The 24,269-nt window shown below is 36.4% G+C and overlaps 1 protein-coding gene across 1 annotated transcript in view; it reads right to left on the bottom strand.

Annotated features, from left to right (window-relative positions):
• Window positions 1-24,269, bottom strand: part of SPAG16 (sperm associated antigen 16) — a 999,944-nt gene that overhangs the window by 832,840 nt on the left and 142,835 nt on the right. The window lies entirely within an intron of this gene.

Below are 24,269 nucleotides of genomic sequence, written 5' to 3'. Positions count from 1 at the left end.
ATCAGTGAACAAAGCAGATAAAAATTCTTGCCCTCATGGAGGTTACATTCTTTGATATAACCTCAGAGCAATAAATAATAAAGCTAATTTTCATAAATTACATATTATTTCTGATTTAAAAAGTAACGCATGTTCATATAGGAATTGCATGCATTTTTGCACTGCAAAATATTACAAAGAAAAAAATTTCAATTATCACCACTCAGATATATAGTGAAAACTGTAAGAGCTGGAACTCAATGGGACTGCCTTGTTTTTCTGAGTCTCGCAGTCTTACTTTTCTATCACTCTCTATTAATGGAAATTACTTGAATTTTCCTTCTCTGACAGGTTTCTGCCTTACAGAGTTTCCAGCTTTTGAAAGTTTTACTGCAATTACTATTAATACTTTGGTTTAATTACTTCATTTGTTTTCTCTCCCTGTCTCTGTTTTTACAAAACTGGAATCATAATGTATTATCCACCTTCCATTTTTTAATTAACATTATACAACTGCATTTTTACATTATTGAATATGTTTGAAAAAAATGATAAATGCCATATTTTATTTAACCATCCAGCTGTTTTTGTTTCCCTTATGAATATCAATGCTAAGAACAGTTTTCTATGATTCTTCACTGATTATTTCCTTAATTCACAGTTTTAGAAGTACAAATACTTGAAATAGATTTAATACTTAACAAAAAATATGATACCTCTTGACAGACTACTCTTCAGAAATACTGTACCAATTTATACTTCTGTGAGTCATATACATCTAGTGCAATATACCACATCTTTAGAATTCACACTCATACATATTTAAAATAATTCATTCATTTAATGATTGTTTTACTCATGTTTATTGTCTACTTCAATACAGGCACTGGTTTAGGCTCTTACAATATATAACTGAGCAAAATAGATAAAACTCCTCCTTGTAGGAGCCGGCATTCTAGCAGGAGGAAACCATGAACAATAAAAATAGTAAACATTTAATAATACAATATCTAGAAGGTGAAAAGGCTATGAAAAAAGTTTTGCTGATAGCTAAGATTGTATTTCATTATAGTTTTCTTATTTCTTAAATTAATAGATTAGTATATATATATTATTTCTTTTTCTACTTCATTTTTTCTGAATTGCCTATTTATATTTTTTGCCCAGTTTTTCTAATGGTGAGATAGCATTTTATTCTAACGATGCTTCTTGGGTTGGGAATGGAAAGAAGGTAAATTTTATGTTGTAAAAATAGCAAGGTGGATCAGAATCTGGCCTTACGTTAAGTTTTGACTACATGAAAATATCTGGAAGCATAAATTTAATATTTACAGCAATTTTTATAAGCACTCTTAAACCAATCATTATATAAAATGAGGCATTCAATAAAATTTAATCAACTGGGCCCTACAGCCTATTCGCTATAACTGAGAAGAAAAAAAGAAAATATTGAATAAGTATTTAAAAGAAGATTTACAAGACTAACAAAGCCCTAGGAATAGCAATCCTATCTAAACATAAATGTACTTGTGGAGGCAAATCATAAGACCGTTTATATCACCCAGCCTGTATGCTAAAACATTCCAGGAGACAATAGCCAATTAAATGGGCAGGATTGGTGAGGTAAATGCAGGATACGTAAATGAGAACAATGCAAACAGAAGAGAGAAAATAAAATAAATCTTAAAACAATGTATTCTTTCAAGCTACATAACCCACCCCCTTTCTTTCTATTGGCAAGGTACAGCTGAAGGTCAAAACTAAGCTCTCAGTAGTATACTTTTATATTCCAGTGGTTCTCAACCATGACTGCACATTGAAATCACCAAGCAGCTTTAAAATATACAGAGAAATAGAGAGATAGTGATAGAAATATTATATACAAATGTGTATGTGTGTGTGTGTGTGTGTGTGTGTGTGTGTGTGTGTATCACTGGGCCCTACCCCAGACCAATTAAATCATAATTTCTGAGGGTGAGGATCTGGCACTGACATGTATGAGTGTGTATATATATTAAATATTAAATCTCCCAATTTGATTGAAAAGTCAGTCAGGGTTGAAAATTACAGCTTTCCTTGGCAATTCAGCTCCACCACATACTAATGTGTGAATCTGAGCAAGCTACTTAACAAACTTTTTAAGCCTATTTCCCCCATCTGTAAAATAAAACCAAAATTCTACCTGTTTCATAGGTTTGCATGAGGATTAAGTGATACAGTCTCTGTAAAGCATTCATCACATGCTTGGCACCTACTCAATCCTTAATAAACATTACATATTCCTGTCACCATTTTTGTTATTATTTTAATTAACTATATGCTAATTTTAACTGTTTAGTAAATTCATTATGAATCGCTGTATACTCTATTCATTGAATTGTTACAAAATAATCTGTCTCAATCAAAGTTTCAGGTTTAGAATCTTACTGGCATAGTTTGAAGCAGAAGACTATATGTTAGTGTGCCCCTACCCCTCAGAATTCCAGTACCACATTAAGTTAATTGTTGGAGATCCTGATCTGTCCTAGTACCAATCATAAAATGAGCTCATGCCTCACTGACCAATCTGGATTAAATATAGTCCTTTATCCAAAGAATGAAATACCTGAAGGGTATCTCTCTCTGTTTCAGTGATATTATCAGTTAGGCATCATCTGCGTCTATCCTTATAGGGAAGGCAGGCTATCTGTTTGGTATCCTTCCACATGAATCACTTGCATACCCCGGTTTCTCCAGTGCCCAAAGGGAACCCAGACCTGTGTCAATGCCCTTTAACTGGGGTCTGTTTATCTTGTCCTTTGCTTTCCATTGAACTAACCTCCATGACAAATACCTAGACCAATTTGGAATCTGAAGTTTTATTCATCCTAGCATTCATTCAACATTTAAATGTCTACTCTGTGTCAGACACTACGTTAATTTAAAAAAAAAAAAAAAAACTGTCGAGTAAATTCTGACTCACAGCAACCCTATAGCACAGAGTAGAACTGCTCCATAGGGTTTCCAAGGCTGTAAATCTTTACGGAAGCAGACTGCCACATATGTCTCCCACAGAGCAGCTGGTGGGTTTGAACTGCCAAACTTTTGGTTAGCAATTGAGTGCTTAACCACTGCACCACTAGGGCTCCTTCCTATGTTAATTAACCTAAAAACCAAACCCATTGCCATCAAGTGGATTCCTACTCACAGTGAACCTATAGGACACCATATTCTACTCACATTTATTACCTGGTAACTAACGTAGGAAGCAGCCCTGGTGATGCAGTGGTTAAGAGCTATGTCTGCTAACCAAAAGGTCAGCAGTTGGAAACTCTATGGGGCAGTTCTACTCTATCTTTTAGGGTCACTATGAGATGGAACCAACTAGACAGCACCTAACAACAACAACAATCCTTCCACTCTAAGAACTCAAGGTCTCGTGAAGGAAACAAGTACAAATGATAAATCACAACAATGAGAAAATCTAGAGTAGAAACATGTAGAAGATTCTGTATTTCAGAAATAAGCAATAAAACTATTAAAAAATAGGAGATAAAATTATCATTAATTGCATAGATTGTAGATAGATGATAAACAGATAGAACTGCATATGAAGCCAAAAGAAAAAAAAAAGGAACTGTGAAGAGGCCTATTACTGCAAACGTAGAACAAATTATAAAAATTAGTAAATTTCATATATGTAATGAATAGAAGTTATAAAAGAATATTTCATTAACTCTAGCAACAATAAGATATGAAATACACCCATGGAAGCAGCAGTCAAGAAATCAAAAAACCTATTGCATTGGGCAAATCTGCTGCAAAAGACCTCTTGAAAGTGTTAAAAACCAAAGATGTCACCTTGAAGACTAAGGTGCGCCTGACCCAGGCCATGGTGTTTTCAATTGCCTCCTATGCCTGAGAAAGCTGGATGATGAATAAAGAAGACTGAAAAGAATTGACACCTTTGAATTATGGTTCTCAAAGAATACTGAATATACCATGGACTGCCAACAGAATGAAAAAATCTGTCTTGGAAGAAATAACAACCAGAATACTCCTCAGAAGCAAGGATGGTGAGACTACGTCTCACATATTTTGGATATGTTATCAGGAGGGATCAGCCCCTGGAGGAGGACATCATGCTCAGTAAAGTAGAGGGTCAGCAAAAAAGAGGAAAACCCTCAACAAGATGGATTAACTCAAGCATAACAATGACTGTGAGATGGTGTAGGACTGGCAGTGATTCGTTCTGTTGTACACAGAGTTGCTATGAGTCGGAACCAACTCAATGGCACCTAACAACAACAACAACAATATAACGCTAACAAGAAGTGTGCTGAGTTTAAAGAAAAAAACTACACTTTATTCAGAGATATACTGAATAAAGAGGTATAGTCATAGATATACTGTAGGTTCAAAGAGAAATACTAGATATTGTAAAGATACTAACTCTTAAGAAGATTGACTTAAATATTTAAATCAATTCAAATAAAAATTTCAATGCAAATTTTTGAGAAGCCTAAGAAAATTATCCTAAAATTTATCTGGAATAACATACTAGACAAAATGACTTTGAAATTTATAGTATCTCCATTTTACAGTTGAGGAAACAAGCTTAGAGTAACTAATCCAACTCTAACAAATCTAGTCCCAATGACACAAAATCTAATGATTTTTCCACTATTACAAAATGATAAGTAAAGAAGAATGGAATATTCCTTCAATCATTCAATCATCAAATTGAAAAAAATCATAAAATTTGATAATATGACAATGCCAACTTCTGCCTAAGATATGAAAAAAAATACACCCTCATTCACGCTGAGCATAAACTGACTTAACCTTTCAAAGGGCAAGTTGGAAATATCTGTAAAAATAAAAACTGACTCTGCAGTTCCACAGCTAGGAATGTGGCCTTATGTACATCCTCACAAAGGTTCACCAAGCTACAAGGTTTCTTTTTGATTTATTTTTATTGGCTTTTATGATTCTTGATTTTGATTTGTAAACTGCAGCATTGCATGCAATGTTACATATTAAAAATAATCTGAGAGTGCATCAGTGGACAGATTGATTTATTTAAAATGGTATAGTACCACTCCTGTATACTACATTGAACAGACTGAGAGAAGTGCAGAGCTGATACAGTGCTAGCACACCAGTACGGCCTTATTTGTTCTTAAAATGTTGAAAAGATATACATGCTACTTGATAAATAGCTGGTACCCTGAGCACCTCCTTTATCGTTTCTCTGGCTCCTACTACCCTTGTAGTGGGACACACCTCAACTTCTTCATCTTCACTATCATGTACTAAATAAGGAAATCCACAGCACACCTGTACTTCCCAGGACCTTTCTCCAACCCTCCAGCTAGCATCTATTCTGACTGGTCAGTGACCATGCTATACCGGTTCTTAAATATTTTGAATATCATGCCGGACTGTTATGTACTGATAGGGAATTATCTCTAAGATATACGATTAACTTTAAAAAGCAAGCTACAAAATAGTATAGATACAGAATAATTCTATTTGCATAAAACAAAAAGCTCTACATAGGTCAGTGCTGTATACTGCATGTATAAAACATTTTCAGAACATTTTCAGGAAGTGTGTGTGTGTGTGTGTGTGTGTGTGTGTGTGTGTCTTAACATTGGTTACCTATGGATATAATAAATGGATATCAGAACAGAGGAAAGAAAAATACTTTTTATTGTGTACGTTTCTATACCGTTTGAATATTTTAACATATACGTACTTTTTTTTAAGTTTTCAAATAAAGTAATGGTTGTAAAAGAAAAAAACAAAAAACAAACTAGCCCTACACATATTAAGAGCTCTCAACTGGTGGTAGTATTTTCCACCTATGACTGAGCTGGGCATGCTATAGTTAAAATTCTAAATTTAAATTACTGTTCAAAATAAAACTTTTTTATGTGTAGCAGAGACTATTATGAGCTTCTCTGTATTTTCCAGCCTCCTTTGCAGTTAAATTGAATCAAAACAATTAGGCTCCAAAAAATAGGACTGAGTAGAAATGGTGTAAGCACTTCCACCCTTTAAACATGCCACACAGTTCTCTCTCTCTCTTCTCCTGCCATGATGACTCTGGAGAACTATGATTCAAATGGTGTAGCTATAAGATAGCAGCTCATATTTCTGAATCACTGAATGGAGAAGAGCCACAGAGGAGTCACCATTTCCAAGTTAAGAATAAACCTGTATTGTGAAAGCACTCCGGATTTAGAGGTCTATACCTTGCAGCAGCTAGTATTGCTTACAGTGGCCAATACTTAAATGATGATCATCAATCAGTAGCCAATTTACATTAATTTAAAATTACAAGTTAAAAGAACAAAGGCTTTAAGATAGCATTAAAACCAATCCCATCAAAACCTGTTTTAATGTAATTTTTCTCTCTTTGTCTTAAATCCCCATGTGAAGAGGAATTCACCAGAAATGGGTAAGTTTTGTTCAGACTTCTGTGCTCTCATTATTTCATTCATCACTCAAGTGGTCCATTTCCTGCTGACAAGCTTCACACATCACTGTAAGAAATGACTGACAGCTGACATTATCAGCAAGACTTGATTGAGCTAATTGGCATTCACAATCTAAGTATGAAAATAAGAGTGACTCAGGAAAAGTCTTCCTTCCTTACATATGTATTTGTTCTACTTCTTGACCTTTATGTTTGTGTGCATTATTGTAGACTTAGATTGTAGGGAGAAAAATTATAAAATGCTGTTTTCATGAAGGTATTTAAGTATTTTTTATCTAATACTCCTAGAATATCTAATTATTTTTCAGTCTCTATATGATTACATCAAGCAAAACAGTTTTAATACATTTTAAAGCTATCACTGAGGCCTCCTTAATTTTGACCCATATCAAAACCAAAATGTACAGCCAATAAACTATCACTTGAAAATTCAACTACTTCATCACATTTTTAGAGTATATTTCCAGACTAAACTATGTACTTGTGTCTTAAACTAATAAAACAAAGATCAAATAGTTGCAAGATCTAAAAATACTGGGAATGACAATTAGCTTTATACTTCCTCTTGGTATGTATTAGACCAACAATTCATCTTTCACTATTTAGCAAACTTAGCTAAAAGATTCATAAAGCGTATCTGTAAGCATCGCTATCACAGATTCAACATTTGTACCATATAATCGGAAACTGAGAAAAAGAATAAACTGTGTACATTCAATATCTTAAATAATATCTATGATATTAAAAAAGACTTTATTTGTATTAATAAAAATAATTATAATGCACACAAATTGATATGGTTCATTATACCCATTTATTATCTATCTCATTGTGGTGTAATGAGTCATTTTTATACAGCCTTTCTAGCCATGGTCTTGAAAGACACACAAAATGATTGGCTGGGCCACAATCTTGAAAGGGATTGGTGGATTTACTATGCAAACAGCACCTTGAAAATCCACCCAGTAAGAATGAGCCCCTTGTGGTCCAGCTAGAGAACTGGTTGGTTTTGCCATCCTGCTAGGCTTACACAAGGGCCAATCCCACAGAGGTTCCGGGGGACCTCACTACCATCTAGATGAGTCTGGAGCAGGGCACATCCTTTGGACCCAGTGTCCCCTGCCCTGAGAACTTCCTAGGCCCAGAAGAGAGAGCTATCACACTGAAGACGGAGAGTGGCGGCCGCAGTGGGCTTGCCAGCCTACTGAGAGAGGGTTTTAGCGCATTTGGGCAGAAGGCTTACTGGCAGAGCTGGGTGCCTTTGGGCAAAGCCGGTGGAGCTAAAAGAGCTGTAACATTTGTCGGAGCAGGAAACAGAGGAGTGGGCGTGCCCCATGCAGGGGTTACACACGCCTACCCTGGGTAGCAGTGGCAGGACCGGGTAGTGTGGTGGTAACCAGGGGCAGCAGTGATGTGAAGAGAGCATGTGACCTGACCACAGCATGCTGACCCAGAGACCTAAGAATGGACAGGGGTAATTTGGAGAAGGGTAACCTGTTTCCCTTTGAAAATCTGTTGTTATTGTTTACTGTTTGCTTTCTATAAATAACAATAATGGCTTTCACGTTGCCAACACTGTGTAAATGTCTACTGTGTCTGACCTGATCACAGGGGAATGTAGCACCCATGAAATGGTTGATGCCAGTGGCTGTACATGCCTCATTTCTAGCAGTCTTATGGCTCCCTGGAATTTGAGGCAGTCTGTCTGCATGTGCGCTCCCTGAATCATCTTCGAAAGAACATAATATAACACTGCCAAGGCAAGAAGTCAACTGAAAACTTTCCAATATTTTTAGAGGAAAAAATATTTTCACCTTTACTGTTTATTGTATATGAGAATTTTTGTTCATGTAACTATCCTCATTTAACCAACCAATTTTATTACTAAAACTTGAGAGGGAAACAAAAAGATCGATGGAAGTTTGTATTGCTAAGAGTTATATTAATAATAATAGCTATCATTTATTTAATAACTTACATATACATTATCTCAAATCCTCTGACAGTTCTGCATATTGGATAACCTCCCTCTTTTACATATGGAAAAAAATGAAGCTCATGTAGGACAATGACTCTCCCAAGTCTGTACAACTGGTTAGTGGTAGGACCATAATTCAGATTCCATCTCACTGACCCCAAAGCTGAAGCTGTTTCTTCTTTGCCCCACAGGAGGAGTAACTATGTCAGTATACTTGCATCTACAACTGGACCCTGTTAACTTAACAAAAGTCTATTGATAAATGCAAATAGTAATTAAGACCTGCCTTTTCTTCCAGCTTAAAAGAGTCATTTTGTCTTCTTTAATTGATAGTAGTTACTGATTCAAGAGGATGAACATGATGAAATTATGAGGCACTTTCATTACAACACTACTGGATACAGTTCATTTATCATTCTCATTTTCAGATGGGTAAAATTAGGCTAAAATAATTTAACCCTTTCCCAGTGCTATAGATTTGTTAGGTTAAGAAGCTCAAATTAACATACAGGTTGGTTTGATTCCAAAGTCCTTTTCTTTATTCCATATATATATATACATATATATATATTCCCAGCTCTCCCATCAAAGCCTATTGTTTTAAACATTTTCTTTTAAATGGGCTTATTAAACAGAAAATAGTGAAAATAATAAAAACCATTTTTCTTAAGGCTCGATAATCTAAATTATGAACACCACTGATGAGTAACACAACTTGGTCTACTTTCTAGTTTTTCTGTCTCCTTCAAATTATACTAATTATGGCTATTTCTGCCATTTTCTTGATCTTTTTTTTCCTATTGTTTCTAGTCTGCTATAAGTCAGAAAATGCCACCACCCAACTTGTTAATAGCATTATCTTAACTGTGACAATAAGGTTCTGTATGAGGCTCCTAAAAAGGGGCACACAAGACTTTAATGCAGGACATTGTGGTGAGATTCACACATTGATTGCTTCCTTTGCAGTACAGGGCTACTTTTTTGATGACCAAAATCAAAGAAGATTCAGTATGGATTCATAGGATTACTGTGAAAATTGGTTTAACTTTTAGGGAAAAAAGGTAGATATTGCATCTTGACCTGCTCCCAAATTAATTACAGATGGATTAGAAACCAAAATTTTAAAAAAACATTGTAAAAGAAAGTGAAAGAACATAAAAGTATATATCTATAGGGTCTCAGACTATGAATCCCTTTCTAAGAATAACATTAAAGATGAAATCATGGAGTAAAAGACAGTTATATTTTATTACATAGTTTTTTAAACTTCTGAACATAAAAAGAAAAAAAACTAGAAAAACTACAACGAAAAAACTGGCATATAATTAATTACCTTACACATAAAGAGCTTTTCAAATCTATCATAAAAACTACAACTCCTTAAAAACAGACAAAGAGTATGAATAGACAAGTCACCCATAAAATAGTCAGTAATGATACAGGTTAAGTTTCATTAATAACCAAATAAATAGGAATTAAAATAACAAATGAGATATTATTCATTTGCAAAGTGGTAAGCTGCAGTTTTTTAAATGAGAAAACCGGTGAGATGTATTGGTGCAGGTGTTCTAATACACTGCTAGTAATAATATGTTGTTGTTGTCAGGTGCCATGGAGTTGGTTCTGACTCGTAGTGACCCTATGCACAACACAACGGAACACTGTCCAGTACTGTGCCATCCTTACAATCACTGTTAACAGGAACCAACTGGAGTCACAAGTGGTTGAGCCCACTGTTGCAGCCACTATGTCAATCCACTTCGTTGATGGTCTTCCTCTCTTTTGCTGACCGTCTACTTTACCCAGCATGATGTCCTTCTCCAGGGACGAGTCCCTCCTGATAACACGTCCAAAGGACTTAAGACAAAATCTCACAATCCTCACTTCTAAGGAGCATTCAGGCTATACTTTCTCCAATACAAGATTTGTTAATTCTCTGGCAATCCATGGTATATTCAATATTCTTCGCCAACGCCATAATTCAAAGGCATCAATTCTTCTTTAGTCTTCCTTATTCATTGTCCAGCTTTCACAAGTGTATGAGGCAACTGAAAATACCACAGCTCGGGTCAGGCTGCACTTTGGTCCTCAAAATGAGATCTTTGCCGTAGGCATGAACAGCATACCAACCATCATTAACAATACTCAAACACCAGAAGATAAGCTAGATAAATGGGATCTCCTAAAAATTAAACACTTAATGCTTATCAAAAGACTTCACCAAAACAGTAAAAAGAGAACCTACAGGCTGGGAGAAAAGATTTGGCTATGACATATCCAACGAAGGTCTAATCTTTAAAATCTCTAGGAAAATCTAACACCTCTACCATAAAAAGACAAATAATCCAAATAAAAAATGAACAAAGGATATGAACAGACACTTCACCAAAGAAGACATTCCGGCAGCTAACAGACACATGAGGAAATTCTCCCATTACTAGCCACTAGGGAAATGGAAATCAAAACTACAATGAGATACCATATTACCACAACATTATTGGCATGAATCAAAAAAACAGAAGATAACAAATGTTGGAGAGGTTGCTGGGAGACTGGAACACTTATGCACTGCTGGTGGGAATGTAAAATGGTAAAGCCATTTTGGAAAACAATATGACACTTCCTTAAAAAGCTAGAAATAGAAATACCATATAATCCAGCAATCCCACTCCTAAAGAAATAAGAGCCGTTACACGAATAGACATATGCATACCCATGTTCATTGCATTATTCACAATAGCAAAAAGATGGAAACAACCTAGGTGCCCATCAACAGACGAATGGATAAACTATGGTACATACACACAATGGAATACTACACAACTATAAAGAACAATGATGAATCTTCGAAACATCTCACAACATGGATGAATCTGGAGGGCATTATGCTGAGTGAAGTTCAGTCAATCAGAAAAGGACAAACACTATAAGAGACCACTATTATAAAAAATATATGAAAATGTTTCCACACAGAAAGAAACAATCTTTGATGGTTAGAAGAGAGGGGAAGGGAGGGGAGGGGAGGGAGGGAAAAACACTAACTAGATAGTAGACAAGCAGTAATTTTAGTGAAGGGTAAGACAGTACACAATACTGGGGGAGTCAGCACAACTTGATCAGGGCAAAGTCATAGAAGCTTCACAGACACATCCAAATGCCCTGAGAGACTAAGCTACTGGGCTGAGGGCTGGGGATCCTGGTTTCAGGGGACATCTAACTCAATTGGCATAACATAGTCTATAAAGAAAATGTTCTACATCTGACCGTGGTGAGTAGTGACTGGGGTCTTAAAAGCCTGTGAGCAGCCATCTAAAATACATCTACTGGTCCCATCCTGGCTGAAGCAAAGGAGAATGAAAAAGACCAAAGACACAGCAGAAATATTAGTCCAAAAGACTAATGAATGGACCACAACAACCACAACTTCCACCAGACTGAGCCCAGAACTAGGTGGTGCCTGGTTAACACCACCAACTGCTCTGGCAGGGATCACAATAGAGGGTTGCAGACATAGTGGGAGAAAAATGTAGAACAAAATTCAAATTAAAAAAATAAAAAAAGATCAGACTTGCTGGTCTGACAGAGACTGGAGAAACCACAACAGTATGGCCCTCAGACACATTTTTAACTTTTTAACTCAGTACTGAATTCACCGCTGAGGTTCACCATTCAGCCAAAGATTAGACAGGTCTATAGGGCAAACAGAGCCTTGGTGGCATAGCAGTTAAGAGCTCGGCTGCTAACTAAAAGGTCAGCAGTTCAAATCCACCAGCTGCAACTTGGAAACCCTATGGAGCAGTTCTACTCTGTCCTATAGGGTCACTATGAGTCAGAACAGACTCAACGGCACCTAACAGCAACAACACAGGGCCAACAATAACACACATGAGGGATGCGTGGCATAGTTCCATCATGTATATGAGACCAATGGGCACACCAGCCCAAAAGCAAAGAAGGCAAGAAGGGACAGGAAAACTGCGTGAATGGAAACAGGGAAACCGGGGTGGAGGAAGGGAGACTGTTGACATATCGTGGGGTTGGCAACCAATGCCACAAAACAATTTGTGTATTAACTGTTCAATGAGAAACTAATTTGCTCTGTAAACTGTCACCTAAATCACAATTTTAAAAAATGACATCTTCACTTTTTACACTTTAAAGAGATCTTTTGCAACAGATTTGCCCGATTCATGACCAAGCATGATGTCCTTCTCCAGGGACTGATCCCTCCTGATAACATGTCCAAAGTATGTGAGACATAGTCTTGTCATCCTTGCTTCTAAGGAGCATTCTGGCTGTATTTCTTCCAAGACAGATTTGTTCATTCTTTTGGCAGTCCATGGTACATTCAATAGTCTTCACCAACATCATAGTTCAAAGGCGTCAATTCTTCTTCAGTCTCCCTTATTCACTATCCAGCTTTTGCATGCAAATGAGGCAACTGAAAACACCATGGTGCACTTTAGTCTTCAACGTGACATCTTTGCTTTTTAACACTTTAAAGAGGTCTTTTGCAGCAGATTTGTCCAATGCAATGCGTCGTTTGATTTCTTGACTGCTGCTTCCATGGGTGTTGGTTGTAGATTCAAGTAAAATGAAATCCTTGACAACATCAATCTTTTCTCCTTTTATCATGACGTTGCTTATTGGTCCAGTTGTGAGGATTTTTGTTTACTTTATGTTGAGGTGTAATCCATACTGAAGGCTGTAGTCTCTGATCTTCATCATTAAGCGCTTCAAGTCCTCACAACCCTTCAGCAAGAAAGGTTGTCTGCGTATCACAGGTTATTAATGAGTCTTCCTCCAATCCTGATGCCCTGTTCTTCTTCATATAGTCCAGTTTTTTGGATTATTTGCTCAGCATACGGATTAATTAAATATGCTAAAAGGATGCAACCCTGATGCATACCTTTCCTAATTTTAAACCACACAGTATCCCCTTCTTGTGTTCAAACAACTGCTTCTTGGTCTATGTACAGGTTCCACATGAGCACAATTAAGTGTTCTGGAATTCCCATTCTTCGCAATTTTATCCATAATTTGTTATGACCCACACAGTCAAATGCCTTTGCATAGTCAATAAAACACAGGTAAACTTCTTTCTGGTATTCTCTGCTTTCAGCCAGGATCCATCTGACATCAGCAATGATATCCCTTGTTCCACGTCCTCTTCTGAATCTGGTTTAAATTTCTGGTAGTTCCCTGTCAATGTACTGCTGCCGCCATTTCTGAATGATCTTCAGAAAAATTTTATTTGCATGTGATATTAACAATATTGCTTGATAATTTCCACATTCTGTTGGTTCACCTTTCTTTGGAATAGGTATAAATATGGATCTATTCCAGTCAGTTGGCCAGGTAGCTGTCTTCCAAATTTCTTGCACAGATGAGTGAAACATTCCATTTGGTATTCTGTCAATTCCTGGAGACTGGAGATTGTCTTTTGCCAATGCCTTCAGTGTAGCTTGGACCTCTTCCTTCAGTACCTATCAGTTCCTAGTCATATGCTACCTCCTGAAATGGTTGAACGTCGACCAATTCTTTTTGGTACAGTGACTCTGTGTATTCCTTTTATCTTCTTTTGATGCTTCCTGCATCATTCAATATTTTGCCCATAGTCTCATTCAGTATTGCAACTCGAAGCTTAAACTTTTTCTTCAGTTCTTTCAGCTTGAGAAATGCTGAGTGTATTCTTCACTTTTGGTTTCCTAACTCCAGGTCTTTGTACATGTCATTATAATATTTTAGTTTATCTTCTCGAGCTGCCCTTTGAAATTTTCTGTTCAGCTCTTTTACTTCATCATTTCTTCCATTTGCTTTAGCTACTCGATGTTCAAGAGCAAGTTTCAGAGTCTCTTCTGACATCCATTTTGGTCTTTCTTTCCTGTCTTTTTAATGACCTCTTGCTTTTTTCATGTATGATGTCCTTGACGTCATTCCACAACTACTCTGGTCTGTGGTCATTAATGTTCAATGTGTCAAATCTATTCTTGAGGTGGTCTCTAAATTCAAGTGGGATATACTCAAGGTCGTACTTTGTACATTGGTTCTGTGGACTTGTTCTAATTTTCTTCAACTTAACTTGAACTTGCCTATGAGCAATTGATGGTCTGTTCTACAGTTGGGCCCTGGCTTTGTTCTGACTGATAATATTGTGCTTTTTCATCAGCTCTTCCACAGATATAGCTGACTTGATTCCTGTGTTCCATCTGGTGAGGTCCACGTGTATAGTCACTGTTTATGTTGTTGAAAAAAGGTATTTGCAATGAAGAAGTCGTTTGACTTGCAAAATTCTATCATGCGGTCTCTGGCATCGTTTCTATCACCAACGCCATTATTTTCCAACTACCAATCCGTCTTTGTTTCCAACTTTCACATTCCAATCTCCAGTAACTATCAATATATCTTGATTGCATGTTCAATCAATTTCAGACTGCAGAAGTTGGTAAAAATCTTCAATTTCTTCATCTTTGGCCTTAGTCATTGGTGCATAAATTTGAATAATAGTCGTATTAACTGGTCTTCCTTGTAGGCGTATGGATATTATCCTATCACTGACAGCATTGTACTTCAGTATAGATCTTGTAATGTTCTTTTTAACAATGAACGTGATGCCATTCCTCTTCAATTTGTCATTCCCAACATAGTAGACCATATGATTGTCTGATTCAAAATGGCTAATACCAGTTCATTTCAGCTCACTAATGCCTAGGATATTGATGTTTATTTGTTCCATTCTATTTTTGATGACTTCTAGTTTTCCTAGATTCACACTTCATACATTCCAGGTTCCAATTATTAATGGATGGTTGCAGCTGTTTCTTCTCATTTTGAGTTGTGCCACATCAGCAAATGAAGGTCCCAAAAGCTTGACCCCATCCACATCATTAAGGTTGACACTACTTTGAGGAAGCAGCTCTTCTCCAGTTGTATTTTGAGTGCCTTCCAACCTGAAGGGCTTATCTTCCGGCACTATATCAAACAATATTCAGCTGCTATTCATAAGGTTTCTAGAAAAGTATAATATTAAATATATGTGTGATATAGAAATAACATATATTAAACATATATCCAAATTACAAAATTTAATGGTTTATCCATTTAATATTCAGTATTAAATTATATAAAATATATTAATATACTTTGCCACATTATTTACAATTTAGTTCTTCTACACTGTAATCAGAACCATGGTTCACAGAGCCTTTTTCTCACATATTACTAAAAACTGTGTGGGAGTAATCAAATATTTCAAATTGTCTGTTCCATTGATGGTTCTTAATTACCTAAGAACATAATTACACAACAATTCCAGTTTTATTAGTTAAAAGAAATAAATATAGGCATTAAAAGAATCATGGTATCATTTGAGATATAAAACTTTCTCCTGCTTACTAAATGAGAATATGTTTATATTCCAGCTACTGTCAAAGCCAGCAAACACAACTGATTTTTCTCCTGACACTTCCTTATATGGAGACAATTCAACATTGAGTAGTATGAGGACTGTCCACAAATGTCAAGCCTCTCTCCCTGGCCATGTGATAACATTATACTTCTCTGCCCACAAGAATCCAGACTTAGCCTTGTGATTTGCTCTGACCAATGAAACGTGAGCCAAAGCAAATGGAGCCCTCCTGGGCACAAGCTTTGTCACTCCTTTTACCCTTTCTTCTGATAATGTGAAAGCTTGCATGAAGCACTCCTCCATCTGCCTGTGTCCCTGAGAGATTATGATGAGCAGAGCCCCTTTGCTGACCCATGATGGCAGTGTAGTCTATGTGAGAAATATATTTTGCTGCTATAAACCACTGAGATATTTGAGATTTTTGGACAGAGACAAGCTCATACATGCTGAGAAGTTTGGGAACGTCTCATTTTCTTTACTCATTGCCAAGTCAATCTGGTCTATGACTGTCTGTAACCCCCAAGTAAAGCAAACATTGCAGTAATGCTCTGATGCTTCCTTAATTTATGAAAATTACCACAGTGGCAGACTTAAGAAATGTCACACACCTTTTCTGAGAAATGGGAATAATGATCCAATTCATGTGGATTCCCTTAAATAAAATTTCCCTTCTAGAAAGGCAAGAAATGCCCAGCAACTTTCGGCTCACCATGCACATTTCCAGAGGACAGCCAGCTGGCACAGGTCCTCTAACTGGCACAAAGAGCACACAGCTGGGTTGCTTATTATTCTATTTCTCTGGAAGCCATCCTGGTGGCTCCCATAATCCTCAGGAGCAGAAACAGATGCTAATCAAAATTGAAGCAGGAATCAGGAGGGTCGTGGGGTCACTCATACAGTATCTGACTATTACCAATGGGCAGCTATTCAAATATAGCTGTTTATTTTGCCAACTGTTTTAAATCAAGACAGTTTACTATTGGGAGAAAATAGTTGTAAGATTTTTTTTTAAACTTTTTTTAAAAACAAAAATGTAAGCTATTAATTGAAAAAATGACAAAACTCAATGAACTGGACATTTATAGTAAAGGAAATAATCTATTTAGGCTTGTAAAGTAAGGCAATTCTCCACTAGCAGTTTTCTTTGAAAATGAATGAATACTTCATAAGTCTTTATTAATTCCTCTCACTTAGCATAGCAGCACGTAAACTCAAATTGATAGAAGTGGAAATTTCAATGACTTAGATTATATCCCTCTCACTATAATTTTCATTTAAAATAAACAGTTGTGTAATCTCTACAGAGCAGAGACGAAGAATAAGCCTTATGAAGGTTAAATTTGCCTGAAGGCATATCTGACCAGCTAGAAATTACTGAATTGGATGACTTGTCTAGTTGCATTCACTGCCTAATATATTCTCTAGTTGGCAGGTTTCCAAAATAAAGACTAGGCATGCATTTTGGTAACTGAAATTGCAATACTTAGCTCAGCTATTTTATCCTGACTTTAATGCTGTTAAATTAATAACTGCAATTTAACAAAAATTATCTTTAAGTAGTTCAATTTTTCATTTAGATAAAACTTGTTATGCAATAATGCAAATATCAAAAGTGTCAGTTATATATTACATGTAAAATAATCCTAGAAAAGAAATTAAAACTTTTGTTTAAAAGCTATCATAAATGCAACAAAGTGTCAAGAATCTAATAATATTTAAAGTGAGGGTGAATGAAAACAGAGAGACAGGTAGAATATGAAGCACATGAAGGTTCATAAAAGAGTGCTCCATACTGACAGCCCTGGTGGTGCAGTATTTAAGTATTTAGCTGCTAACCAAAGGTTGGTAGTTCAAAATCCACCAGCCTCTCCCTGGAAACCCAATGGAGCAGTTCTACTCTATCCTATAGAGTCACTATGAGTCGGAATCCACTTGATGGCAATGGGTTTGGTTTGGTTTTGGTTAATGATGACACAAGTGGCCATTTCGGTCAGTGGCAGGCATTGAAGCAGTGGTAGGCAGTGCTTTATACAAGACTGATTGTCAGGGAAAGATATTCTTAATATTATTTTGGAATTATTCTGTAATTAAAATTTGTTCCTTTTTCCCTACTTACTTAATTACTTAATTATTTTTTCAGTTATTTACTTAATTTACTCACAGCAGTTTTGATTCATGTATGTTTATTTTATACTTTGAGTTATAATCCAATACCATATTATTCATTTTGTTGCTCAAACTTTTACATCTTTGGAGCTCCTTCAGATGGGCTCCTATATGCCTTTGATATACCCCATCCATTCGTATTATAAGATGCCCCAGGCTCATCTTATATGTTCCCTGCCATAGCTCTGGACTCAGTCATTTCTCCAGGGAGCCCTGTTTCCTTTTATTGGAGATTGAATACCACCATTCTTAACACAGTAACATATCATAAACACACATAAAATAATATTTTAGATTATTAAAATGAATTAACTGATAAATGTACTGAGAAATTATATAAAATTTTAATAGCACAGTGTATAGAACGTTTATAGCATGGTAAAAATTAGGTATGTAACTTTTGCTGCAAAAAATTTTCACATCAACATCTATGTGCATAAATACAGTATAGACTCACATTTTTATTTCCTCTGCCTTTGAGTATATCACTTATTCCCCCCCCACCCAAAAAAGAAAAAAAAACTCACTGGGCACATGTCTGAAAATGAAGGCCACAAATCCTGCTTCTTTTCCAAGATCTACACATTATAAATCCTCCCCAAAGCCAGTGACAAAAAAATGAATATAACTCAGAGGCTGCATTTTCAGGCTGGCGGAGTTTTCCTTCCTAAGTGAGCCTAGGAAGAAGACAGACCACTAAACCACCAGATTCTCAAAGCTGAAATTTATAAGAAAATGTCTTTGAAAAAATTATAAGGACCATGACATCTCTGGAGTGAGTTGCCATCTGTGTGGAAAAGAACACCAGCCAGCTCATACTGGCACATAAATGTATCATGCATTTTTCATGCCACGGGTCATTTCCAAACCAAACCCACCGCTGTTGAGTTGATCTCCGACTCATAGAGACCCTACAGGATGGAGCAGAACTGCCCCATAGGGTTTCCAAGGCGGTAATCCTTACAGAAGCAGACTGCCACATTTTTCTCCCATGGAGCAGCTGGTGACTTAAAACCGCTGACCTTTCAGTTAGCAGTTGAGCACTTAGCCACTGCACCCTCAGGGTTCCTTTAGAGTCATTTAGGCATCAGGAAATAATAGGATTTTTCAAATTTAAAGATGGGTTATTAAATAAAGAATAAAAGAACATACTTTAAAATAAGCTCTAATATCTAAAAAAGATGATTCCTTCAGTAAACTAGCTATAAAGAAGACCACTCATTTTATTAATTGAGGGTTTTAATAATTTATTTCAATATGATTCTGCTAATGCAAAGAACAACTGTGTCCAGCATGGCATATGAGGTCCTAAAGCCAGCTTTTAAAAATGAGTATTATTAAATGTAGATTCAAATTGTTAAGTCTAAAATGGGTAAAATGACATATTCTTGTACAGAAATTATTTCTTTTTTAAAAGTCATTTCATTTTTTCCTATCCCTGCTGATAATACTGATTTGACATAAACCACATTCTGGAACAGCTTAAGTTTGCTTGAGAACTTTCCTTCTCATATCCTCACCAGTTTTCTGCTTCCTTCTCGCAGCCTCCTTTCTCATGCTGCTCGAAGTATCCATGTAGCATCCTGACTGGACTTACTTTCCCCTAAGAAAATCCCTCGCTCTACTCCTTTTCCCTCTATTTCTAGTGTTGGTATATGGAGAAATTAAGTTTGCCATGAAAAGTGCTTCTGAGCACATAATATCCGAAAGTTCACCCACCTGTAAGTTCAACTATGAATGGAGGCTGCATACACCACTGAAATGCTCTGTAACAATAAGAGGTCTTTGCTGATACTAATTTCTATTGGGAGCCTCATTATAACAAAACTCAATAGACAACGGAATACTGTGTAGTGGAGAAGAGTTTAAAGGTTTTGGAGGCAGAGACTTCGATTTGAGCCTAGCTTTGCCCCATACTGATTGAATGATGTGGTGCAGTTAATGAAGCTCCCTGGGGTTCAGTGTTCTTACCTATAAAACAAAACAAAACAAAACAAAAAAACCCATTGCTGTTGAGTCAGTTCCAACTCATAGAGACCCTACAGGATAGAGCAGAAGTCCCCCATAGGGTTTCCAGGGAGCAGCTGGTGGATTCGAACTGCTGACCTTTTGGTTAGCAGCTGAGCTCTTAACCACTGCACCACCAGGGCTCCCCTTACCTACAAAATGGCAATAATACCTCCTCTCTTTCAGTATTTCTGTAAAGATCAAAGTGAAATAATGTATGTAAAGGGTCTGTACTTAATATTGTTATTGTAATATTAGTAATAATGGCTAACAATTGACTCAAGCACTGTTCTAAATACTTGTATTAATTCATTTAAGCCTTACAACAACCATATGTAATAGGTACAACTGTTAGTCTCTTTTTATGCTAAGGCTCAGAGAATCTAACTAATTGACCCAAAGCCACATAGCTAGTAATTGACCAAGATGGCATATGAGTAAAAGCATTGTCCTCTCCAGAGTCTTCGCTCTTTTTCACTCTGCTACACTACATCATTAATTTTAATATACCCTAACCCTGTAATGGGGCCCTGATGGCGCAGTGGTTAAGAGCTCAGTTGCTAACCAAAAGGTTGGCAGTTTGAATCCACCAGTTGCTCCCTAGAAACCCAAAGGGGCAGTTCTACTGTGTCCTGTAGGTTCACTACGAGTCAGAATTAACTTGACAGCAATGGTTTCTCTCTCTCTCTCTCTTTTTTTTTTTGGTTTAATTCTGCAATAAAACATTTCTTAAATATCTATTTGCACATGCCTAATTCTGGGAGTTGAATACACACACACAAAGTAACTTCTGTTCTAAGAATGAGAATTTTCTTCTGCATATTCAATTCTACCTTTAGAGAAAATATTAGAAGCTAAGGCCAGATAACATTCAGAATTTAGGTAGAAAAAAAACATATTTTGGCTAAAATATATCATGAAATAAGAGATAATTTTGCCCTAGTGAATACATCAAGAGAGAAAAAGGACCTGTCCCCCAAAATGAGATCAAAAGATTAAACCAATAGCAGCCAAACACTTACCCCTCTGCCTGAGTCTTATGAGGAAATAAGTAAATCAATGAGAGGCAAGCCTCCAGCTTGTAAGGTAACAGCTTAGGGAAAGGAGGACTAGTAAGAAGATAACTCTAACAGACAAGAGCTGAGGAAGGTAGGGGAAGTACTTAGAAAGTATGAGCTGTCATCATTGTTTGAGACTGTTGCTGGTGGTGTTATACCTGTCCTGGAGGCTAAGTCTCTGAAATCAAAATCTAGCCCTCGAGTTCACACCAAGGTGGGAAAGGTAGCAGTTACACGGCTCAGCTCTGTTGAAGAACCATTAACTCCATGTCAACCAAGAAGTACAATGCACAGCCTGCAGTAGTCTTCCATTGTGGGGTCAGAAATAAATGGTATACGCTTGTGTGTATTGGGGAGGGGGGGAAAATGGCTGAATGATATCTGGTACATTCCTCTTTTTCCTATTATGCACCAAATAAACAGACTAGTGGTTCTATATGTGTGTGTGTGTGTACATGCATTCATCCCTAGGAGTATTGTTTTCATTTCTTTTAAGTGCCTGTGGGAAAATGTGACTAATGTGTCAAAAATAGTTTTAAAATATGCATCAAAAGTTACTAAAATTAACCCAGAAACCATTCTTTGGCAAGTATTTATTGGTTCTAGAAACTCCGTAAGAGAATTCTGTTGTTAAAGGAACTAGAAGAACCTTATGTAACACAGAACCAAAATATGGTTTCACAGAATGACCTAGGTAAAATTATTTAACTTCTTCAAGAGTATTATGGCAAAAAAATAAATGAACAAATAAAGAGTTTTAACGCAACTCACATGTTCCCATTTTTCATAGCTGTGTAAATTCAACAACCACTTCTTGGCCCTTGTGTTTTAAAAAGAAAATGTGTATGTGTATCTGCCTTCCAACTGACAATGACATGATTTGTGCGTAATAATGCACACATTTTTGCTTCATATAGCAACCCAATTTCTTTTGCTCTCCCATTGTCATCTCAAAAATGGGTAATATCAGTCTCTGAAGAAAAATATGGATAAAAATACTCTCCAGGGATGATCTGACAGTGTCTTGTAATAGATTATTCCAAACAATACATATCACTGCTGTTATCCTTCATCAACAGATCAAACACATCATTTATCGAGAGTTTAGTCTCAGTAAAGGGTAAGTTCCAAAAGAAAGCAATAAACATCAATGTCATTTTGATATGTATTACAAATTTCAGTGGGATATATGTCACATGCAAGGCAAAAATGTAACTGAGATCTAGTATAAATTAAAATTGTAAACTAATGTATATTGCTTTTACAACTGTTTAATATTTGAGAAAATAAATGTACAATTAACTTTATCTTTTATTAACCCAGAGAGCAATATTACCCACAGAGAGTATTATAAATGCAACCTGTCATTTGTTCTTCTGTTTTATGAGCAGGGAGAAAACTATATATAATAAGTTCCCTTAATGCATTATTTTGCATGTAAAGTTCCACATAAAGAGTGTAATGTACTGCACTAGTTGAAATGGGATATGACCTTTAAATGACTTATTCACAGTGATCTCTTATGTTCTCAAACTATCTTGATTTTGATGCTCCATTTGTTCTTTTAAATCACTTTCAATTCAAAACCTATGCTCTAAAATAAACAAAAACAAAAACTCACTGCTGTCGAGTCGGTTCTGACTCATAGCGACCCTACAGGACACAGTAGAACTGCTCCATAGGGTTTCCAAGGAGCTCTTGGTGGATTTGAACTGCCGAGCTTTTGGTTAGCAGCGGAACTCTTAATCACTATGCCACCAGGGTTTCCTGCTCTAATATGTCAGACCAAAATGCAGTCCACATAACAATAAGCAGTATGCGTTCAATGTGGATAGTTTCTTTCAAAGAAACAACAGTAGCTTGTGCTTTTAATGCACAATTATTTAGAGAAAAAAATTCATTTTTAGAAATGTGGACCTTTGTAATGTGGGTCTTTATTTCTTAAGTACCTGCCAGGTCCTAAGTGCCATACAAATCTTACAAAGTTCAGAACAGGATTCTATCCTGTACACATCTTCCTCTTCATCTCTTATTTTTGTTTAACCTCAATTAATACTATTAAAAAATAATCATAATCTTCTGTATATTAAGGGAGAAAAGTGTGGCAGAATGAGGCAGAGGGTGAAATAGGTGGTGGCTAAAATACTTAATATAAAGGAAAATAAAAAAGGTATAATCCCAAAAAGATAAAGAATATTAAACACAAAATGGGTATCGATAAAACAGAGACGACAGTCAATAAATAAAACCTAAAGCTAATAAATCAATAAATAAAATATAGGAGTGCTATTAAGAAAAAGGAGGTAACTAAAAAAGAAGCACAAACATAAATGCTTAAAATAGTTGCTTCTCAAAAGCAAAATTTGCAGTGGAGAGTGGGGTAAGGTGGTGTTTTTCATGTTAAGCCCTTCTTTACAATTTATTTTTTTAACCATGTGAAAGTACAATATTTAAAAACTACTCAACAGCAGAAAAAATCATATGCCCACCAAAGCAGCAAACTTGAAAAAGCAAGGGTGCAAACAGACAAAAACTCCATTGCCATCAAGTCGATTCTGACTCATAGTGACCCTACAGGACAGGGTAGAACTGTCCCGTAGGGTTTCCAAGAAGCAGCTGGTGGATTTAAACTGCCAACTCTTTTTGGTTAGCAGCCAAACACTTAACCACTGTACCACCAGGGCTCCAAAAGCAGTTGTAAAAATCCACAGGACCTCTGCCTGAACCACAACCTATAAACCCTTCAGAATACAACCTGGGCATCCCCTAAAATAAGCCAAAACTCCCGTTAGGGGCTGCAACTCCTGGCAACAAAACAGGATGCTCATGCCATCTTAGTGTGTGTACGTGTGTGTGTGTGTGTCTCTGTGTGTGTGTGCGTGTAAAGACGGAGACAGACAGTTATATAGATATCTATTTCTATATCTATCTATCTATAAGTACAGATATACATATAATGGAGCCCTGGTGGCATACTGGTTAAGAGCGCACCTGCTAACCAAAAGGTTGGCATTTGAAATCCACCAGCTGCTCCTTGGAAACCCTGTGGGGGCAGTTCTACTCTGTCCTATTGGGTTACTATGAGTTGGAATCGACTTGACGGCAACGGTTTTTTTTTTTTGTTTTTTATATACACTGTGTATATCACTGTGTATATATGATTAACAGTGTATAGTAATGTACAAATAT

Source organism: Trichechus manatus, unplaced genomic scaffold (assembly GCF_000243295.1).
Source record: "Trichechus manatus latirostris isolate Lorelei unplaced genomic scaffold, TriManLat1.0 scaffold00041, whole genome shotgun sequence".
Classification (NCBI taxonomy): Eukaryota; Metazoa; Chordata; class Mammalia; order Sirenia; family Trichechidae; genus Trichechus; species Trichechus manatus.
This window is presented reverse-complemented; position numbering and strand designations above follow the sequence as displayed.